General features: G+C 42.2%; 1 protein-coding gene across 6 annotated transcripts in view; it reads right to left on the reverse strand.

Annotated features, from left to right (window-relative positions):
• NCOA3 (nuclear receptor coactivator 3) overlaps positions 1–7,465 on the reverse strand; it is a 149,489-nt gene extending 142,024 nt beyond the window's left edge. For 2 of the 6 annotated variants that reach the window (XM_017877871.1, XM_017877877.1), the window contains exon 1: positions 7,298–7,465. The gene's annotated coding sequence lies outside the window, so the exon portion shown is untranslated. Of the gene's footprint in view, positions 1–7,148; positions 7,169–7,230; positions 7,265–7,297 lie in introns of those variants that run through there. The other 4 variants (XM_017877878.1, XM_017877873.1, XM_017877875.1 and 1 more) reach the window with 3 other exon arrangements.
• Between the last annotated feature and the right edge of the window lie 419 nt (positions 7,466–7,884).

Here is a 7,884-nt window from a genome sequence, read left to right on the forward strand (position 1 = left end):
CCTCCCAAGTGCTGAGATTACAGGCTTGAGCCACCGCGCCCGGCCACATTTGCTTTTCTTACACCAGAAGGAGGGGGCTGAAAATCTCTCCCTCTATCTCTCTCACACACACACACTTTTACCCACTTATAGCATATACTATGATGAAGTCAGAAGATTAAAGTCCCTTTTGAGACAGGGTCTCATTCTGTCACTCAGGCTGGCGTGCAATGGCACAATCACAGCTCATTTCACCCTCGACCTCCTGGGCTCACGTCATCCTCCCAGCTCAGTTTCACATGCGGCTGGGGCCGCAGGCGCACACCACCATGCCCGGCTAATTTTTTTCCTATTTTTTGTAGAGACGGGGTCTTACTTTGTTGCCCAGGCTGGTCTCAAATTCCTGGGCTCCTCTCAAAGTGCTGAGATTACAGGTGTGAGCCATGGGACCCAGCCTCTAAATTCTTTATGAGTCAGCACTGAAAGCTGCATCTAACTTCACACCATTACTGGTATAAAGAACTTAATTCATTTACGTTCGATCAATAAAATTTAAATAAAAGACCATTGTACATATCTATATAATGCCTTAAGTTTATACAACTGTATAAAATAAGGAACCTTGGAAGATCATACAGAGCACCCTTTGTTTTAAAATTTTAAAAACTGGCCTAAAGAGATTGATTTGCCCAAAGCTTATAGTACATGCTTACAAATTATTCTCAACTCTGCCCTAGGTAAGTCTTTTCAAAGTAACAAGTTAACAAAATATATTGATCAGGTACCAAAAAGGAAAAGAAAGTGTTTCACATGTAGATTTCTTTTTAATCAAAGTTCTGTTTTGAAACTCAACATATGATCATGCTGCTCTTTCCACCAACTTTCATTTACAAAGATGTCAGTTAGGACATTTAGATTATGATACATATTTTCTTTCAAAGTAAAAATAATATGGCTTTAGATTTCATTTAAAACAGAAGGGCAAAGAATATTTACTCCAAAAGTGCCCCCTTCTTTGTTAAAACCCTTTCTTCCCCTCCCCATGCTTTCTCCTCTTTTGTACTAAAGTTCTGAAATGCATGAGATGGAGGAACAATACCACAATACAACTGCAGGCTTCCTGCCTACTAGTCAGTCATTATTCTTAAGTCTTGAGAATTTTCAAAACACTGCTTGGGTTGCTTTGAAATTCCTTCTTTCAGATTTTCCCTCTTTCATGGAACATCTACTTAAAAGAATGACTTCAAAAATGTCTTGCTGCACCCAATCGAAATTCTCTAAACAAACTAAAAATGCTAGCCTTAGATATGAAGGTGGGAGGTAAATACCTGAAGCTTGGCAAACACCAATCTAATAAAAGTACAGGACAGAAAGAAGTATATTTCTAGCCAAGCATAAGAATAGTCTTTTTCTTATATGTATATAAATTAAGCTTGTTTCTGAAAAGTTTCATATTTATATGCATAGTATCACAAAGTTAAAAACTACATCACTATCCTTTTTTTTAACAATACAATTTATACCTAAAAATCTCAAACTACATTGATAGCTGAGGAGAAAAGAGCTAAGTCAATTATTACTGACTTAAATTTCAAACGAAAATAATGTATATTCTTTTTTTTTTTTTTTTTTTTTTGTTGGTTANAAGAGAATCGCTTGACTCTGGGAGGCAAAGGTTACGGTGAGCCGAGATCATGCCATTGCACTCCAGCCTGGGCAACAAGAGTGAAACTCCATCTCAAACAAACAAAACAAAAAAAAAAGTTGTTGGGTGCTCTGAGGATCAGGGTTTTTAAAAATAAAAAAAAATGTTGTTGGGGACAGAAAAAATTAATAGCACCAGTCACCTGCAAACCTAGGGAATTTCCCATTCTTCTGACCACACTTCGATGGTGGTAGTGCTCACTAACAAACTTACTAGGTTGTTGACAGAAACCAAGAGCTACTCAAAACATGGTGTGGAGGGGGTGATACACATGCTCTGCCATTGCCCAGCTCAACATGCTTTCTTTCCTTTTTAAAGGTAAAACCATTAAAAATGGAAGGTTCATGAACAACTTGCCAAATTGTTACAATAAATTGAAATTTTTCCAAAATCTCTAACACCTCTAACAAAAAGACTGTTTTAAACAATATTTAATAAAGTCTAATCCCAGTACAACAAAATAATTTGGCCAGTCCCCTGGAGTTCGTTATAATGGGATTTAACCTGTATACTCAACATTCAATTAACCATAAGGCTTATCCTAATTGAGGATTATGCTGACTTCTGCAGTCCTTTCCCATCTATCCATCTACCACTCCAACTCAGCTGCCATAGCCACCAAAAGCAAAGCCCCAGGGAGCAGATTATCCATTACTGTGTGATACCCAGGCCAATATTCCCTTTTCATCATTATGTGGCTAATCAATAGTTAAATTCAGTAATCTAGTCACCCTGGTTTCCAAAAAGCAAAGCTGCATAATCCTCACTCATAGCCTCTAACCAAGGAAATTAAACATTTCAACAGAATACCTTTTCATAGGAATAACAGATGAAAAATGTCACACCCTTTCCTAGAACATATCAATTAAAAAAATTAACAGAAAATTTTAAAAAGACACAGATGTTCCTAAAAAAATATTTAAAAAACCAGACAATTGCTCTTAGAATATTATTTTAAATGGGTAAAACCTGTTTGCCAGTCAGGTCAGACTCCTTTCCTTTGCCTTCAGGCCACAAAGTTTACTACACAGTTAGTTAAATAAACCCTATTACTGCCCCCCACTGTAAATTGACCTAGGCTGGCAGTACCTACCAAACTGAGTTAATGCTAACATAGGTACTGGCAGCATGCAGCCTAAGATTATCCAGTTTGTGGATAAATCGGCCTTCTACACACTGCAGGTCTCCCATTCTACTCCTGCTGTGTATCTTCTGGCCATCTTCCTGTTCATTTAAAAACTCTCCACCAGAAGGTAGGAAAGGGAAGGGCAATTAAATTCAATTCCATAATTTGTTAAGGGGCTGAAAATAAAGTTAGGCTCTGGATAAATTGCATCTTTAACCCAAAATAATTTTCTCCCAGAAACCCTCTCAGAAAAACAATGGACAAAATGAATTTACCTAGCAAAAACATGACCAAACTCATGGAATATGCCTCATTACCACAAAGCCCCTCCTCCAACTTAACTCAGACATGTTTATTTTGTAACCCCCTCCCCACCCCAAGAAGCACTCATAAAATGGGAGAAAATGGGCCGGGAGCGGTGGCCCAAGCCTGTAATCCTAGCACTTTGGGAGGCCAAAGCGGGTGGATCACCTGAGATCAGGAGTTCAAGACCAGTCTGGCCAACATGGTGAAACCCCGGCTCTACTAAAAATACAAAAATTAGCCGGGCATGGTGGTGAGCGCCGATAGTCCCAGCTACTTGGGTGGGGGCAGAGGCATGAGAATCACTTGAACCTGGGAGGCAGAGGTTGCAGTAAGTCAAGATCACCACTGCACTCCAGCTTGGGCAAGAGCAAGACTCCATCTCAAAAAAAAAAAAGAAAAAAAGAAGAAAATGCCTACACTTTACTGCAGCACTCAATCTCAAAGCTATTCCTGAGAATCCAAACCAACATATAGTCCCCTTGTTTTTCAATCTTTTGAAGTATGAGAAAAAAAAGAAAAAGTTAACATATATTTCCAATACTAATTTTCTGCTCTCAGAGCTTTAACTGCTCAATAATGCTAAAAAAAATATTTATACCAAAGATTCAAACCAAAGTGGTACAGGTAATCTCATCAATCATGATCAAAAAGTCTTGTCTTTTTCTTGTCCTAGATAGCTTTACAGGGTAACAATTGTATTAAATTGTGACAAATTTGCTGTTGTAGACAAAAAGTCACTGGCCGCTATATGCATTCTAAACTTGCAACAAATTAAAAGTTTTCAAAAGTACTCTACCTCCTCTGGCCAAAGTGTGAAATTATATAGTTTTTAAAAATGCAGGCTGGCATGATGGCTTACACCTGTAATCCCAGCACTTTGGGAGACCAAGGCAGGTGGATTACCTGAGGGTGGAAGTTTGAGACAAGCCTGGCCAACATGGTAAACCTTGTCTCTACTAAAAACACAAAAATTGCCGGGCGTGATGGCGCACGCCTGTAATCCCAGCTACTCGGAAGGCTGCGGCAGGAGAACTGCTTGAACCCAGAGGTTGCAGTGAGCCAAGATCATGCCACTGCACTCCAGGCTGGGCAACAGAGCAAAACTCCGTCTCAAAAAAACAAAAGAAAAGAAAAAAAACTACCCCTGCCTGCAAAAAAAAAACCCCAAAGCCATTTATTTTAACCATCAATTTGGGATAGGACAATAGCAGAGTTTTTAAAATCTTACCCTATTGTCCAAACTAAAAATTTATTTTTAAATTATTTTTTAAAAGACTTTTCAATTACAGTACTCCAAGTTAAAAGGAATTATTCCAGAATCATACTGTTAATGCACAAGACTTAATTTTTTTTTTTTTTCTTGAGACAGAGTCTCATTCTGTTGCCCAGGCTGGAGTGCAACTGGCTCAATCTCGGCTCACTGCAACATCTGTCTTCCCAGTTCAAGCCATTCTTCTGCCTCAGCCTCCTGAGTAGCTGGGACTACAGGTGCTCGCCACCACGCCCGGCTAATTTTTGTATTTTTAGCAGTAACGGGGTTTCACCATATTGGCCAGGCTGGTCTCAAACTCCTGACCTCGTGATCCACCTGCCTCGGCCTCCCAAGCTGCTGGCATTACAGGCCTGAGCCACTGCGCCCAGCAGGAAGAACTGAATTCATTTAAAAAAAAGAAAAAAGAAAAAAAAAGCCACATTTAGCTTTTATCTTTAAGAAACTGCAAGAAACCTTATTTCTTATATCCCTGCAAGAAATCTTATTTCAAAAGACCGTCAAGAAGACATTAGTAAGCAACCATTTTTAAACTACTTTTTATTTGCATATCGCCTAGAAAAAGGGTCCCAGGTGCAACAGTACTTCACTCCTTACTGAATTCGAATTTATTTGCTCAGGAGGTGGGTGGCACTTTTAGAAATAATTTTATACAGAGAAGGAAATGCACAGCATAATCATTTTCAAAATATAGTGAAATTATTTAATATAATCTTTAATAACCTAGCTCTAATATCACTGAATTTCCTTAACAAATCGTTAGTGTTGGCAAATTGTTAAAACAACCATTCTGAAATATAAAAATATAAATACTGCTATTGATGCTCAAGTTGTTGTACATTTTCAAAGCCTTTGTAGTTAAATACGGTAGAAACATCTCCTATAATTGCTCTAGAAATATTACAGCCTCCTGCTTAGTCCACAATCCTCATCATCTATGTGGGAAAAGCTGGTATATGCCTCTTTTATTTCAAATGCTGATTGGACAATTAAGTCATTTCTATCTATACATAAAATGCCCCTATAATTTAGGATCACAGGCAATTTAGATTACTGCTCATTTAAATGCAGAACCTGAAGCAACCTCTAGTGACAGGAGCTATAGTGTTCAATATCATTTTACATGTTACAAGCAGAGGCTTCATTTTACATACAAACAATGAACCCTGGCAGAGTTCTTTATCCTAAAGCCCCACAGATTGTTATTTCTTTAACGGTATTAATAGATAAGGTGACATAAGGAGTAAGTTCAGAAGAGCTTTTTCCAATAGCTGTCAACATTTTTTTTAAGAGAGCAAAAACAGTATTCCCACATTTTCTGTTTCTTCTGTTCATTTTATTTCCCTGCTTTGGGTATCCAACAGAAGTGGTTTCAAATGAAAATCTTAAAATAATTATTTCAAAGACCAAGGATATTCTAAAAACCAGTAACAGTCTTTGCCTCTGAGAAGGGGAGGTTTGGCGTGAAAGGGAGATTTCACTTTTCAATGTGTTTATACCTTTCCAATTGGATATTATGCGGTAGAACCATATTCTTAATGAGCATACATTTAAAATATTTTCAAGAACAAACAATTCACAAACTTACAGGTTTCCATTAACATTTTCGTTTGTGCAGCATTCGCTGAACACCTAAGATTTTTATTCCTCCAATCACCTTCTCAACAACCTGCTGCAACAAATACTGAAGCTTTTTTGCAGCCAGGGATCAGTTAGGCGGATCCGAGGCCAGGCATTTAAATCAAAGAGATGCAGCAATCTTACTCAATACTACTACCTCTCTCACACATCTCATTCCACTCCATTTATAACCACTGCAGCAAGACAGCTGGTACTCTCCTCCTTCCTGTTTCTTTACCGTACAGGCTTAATAACAAAAACAGGTTGGTTTTGAAGCCCTGCTCAAATACTGCAATAAAGGAAGTCTTCGCATTCGGGAGGGGGAAAAAAAAGTTTCGACTTCGAGAGAATCTCAGAGCTTCCCTGTCATTCCATTTGGGAATCCCAAACTCCTGCTAGTGAGGTAGATGCTCGCTCTCTCACGGCTGCTCTCTCGGTTAACTTTCCCACCCTAGATGCCTTCAAACTGCCTAGGAAGCAACTAAGTCTCCCAACGACCCATGGCTAGTTTTGTTAAGGCAGGTACAAGACAAGTAGTTTATTTAAACCATGACGAACTGAGTCGATGTTCATAAAATAAGAGACAGGGGAGCAAAAAAAAAAAGTAGTAATAAAGACAGACAAACCCCAAATTTAATCAACCAACTTCCCACTTGCCATTTCCCAGCCTTCACACCAGAGGTAGTAAAACGCCTTTTTACCGAGAAAACTAAGAACCTACCGGAGCCCAACATGAAAATTCTGCGGACAATTCGTGTTAAAATATTTTTTAAATGCCCAAATGCAAGAGGAAACACAGCAACCAAATCTCACCCAGCTGGGAGGCTAGTGGGGTGGGGGGGTCCCCGCGGCTTCTCCCTCCCGTGCTTCCCAATAGCTGCTAAGGAGCCGGGGCAGCAGGAGGAGGACGCGGGGAGCTTTCAAAAGGGCTGGGGGAGGCAAGAGGAAGAAAAAAACTTTACGGACAGAAGGGGAAAGTGGGCCCCTGCAGTCTCCCCGCAAACTCCTCGGGTGACCCCTCCGCGCGGGGACCCCCTCGGATCCCCAAGCCGGCTGCCACCCAGCCTCGTCTCCGCTCTGACCGCCGCGGGCCGCCCCCCGGGCTGAGGGGAAGCGGCGCGGCCCCGACACCCTGAAACTACCTCAGTGCGTCCCCCGGCCGGCGCGCCCCTCAGTGTCTCGGCAGATCTGAAGCCGCCGGCTCTGGCAGCCTGGGGAACTCACCCCTCTTCCCTCCGCCTCGCACTCCACGCCCTCGCCTGCCGCCGCCTCCTCCTTTATCTCCACTCACCTCCCGCCGCCATTTTCCTCGCAGCTCAGCTTTAAATGGGAAACTCGCCGCTCAGCCCGCAGCCGCCGCCGCCGCCGCCGCCGCCACCGACTCAGCCGCAGCCGCCGCCGTCGCTGTGGAGGGGCTGAGGCGGCAGCTGAAGTCGCCGCGCGGGGGCCACTGGGATATGTAGTCCCGAGGCCACGCCCAGCACTACCGGTCCCAGGGGGCCTTGCGCGGCCGGCCCAGGGTTCCAGCGTCCCCACCCTGGCTTCCGCGGCGGAGGGCGTGGCCACGTGGGATCGTCCGGCAGCTTTCGCCCAGCAGCAACTGGGAGCTGTCTCGGGATCCGGAGAACCGGAATGCAGCCCTAGCCCTGCCCTTAATTTTTTTCATATTTGCCTTCGTCCAGTAATACCTAACATTTGTGGAGCGTTTCTGGTATGCCAAGCACGGATCCTCAAAACAAGCATCCCCTAGGGACCATGATCATCCTCATTTTTCAGATGAGCGAACTGAGTGAGGCACAAGGTCGGAAGCCACGAGGCTGTTCCTTAGCTGCTGAAGTCGCTGGATGAAATGTTGGGCAGCAGTATATTCACGGTATA

This window comes from Rhinopithecus bieti, unplaced genomic scaffold (assembly GCF_001698545.2).
Source record: "Rhinopithecus bieti isolate Rb0 unplaced genomic scaffold, ASM169854v2 scaffold_10347, whole genome shotgun sequence".
NCBI classification, from domain to species: Eukaryota; Metazoa; Chordata; class Mammalia; order Primates; family Cercopithecidae; genus Rhinopithecus; species Rhinopithecus bieti.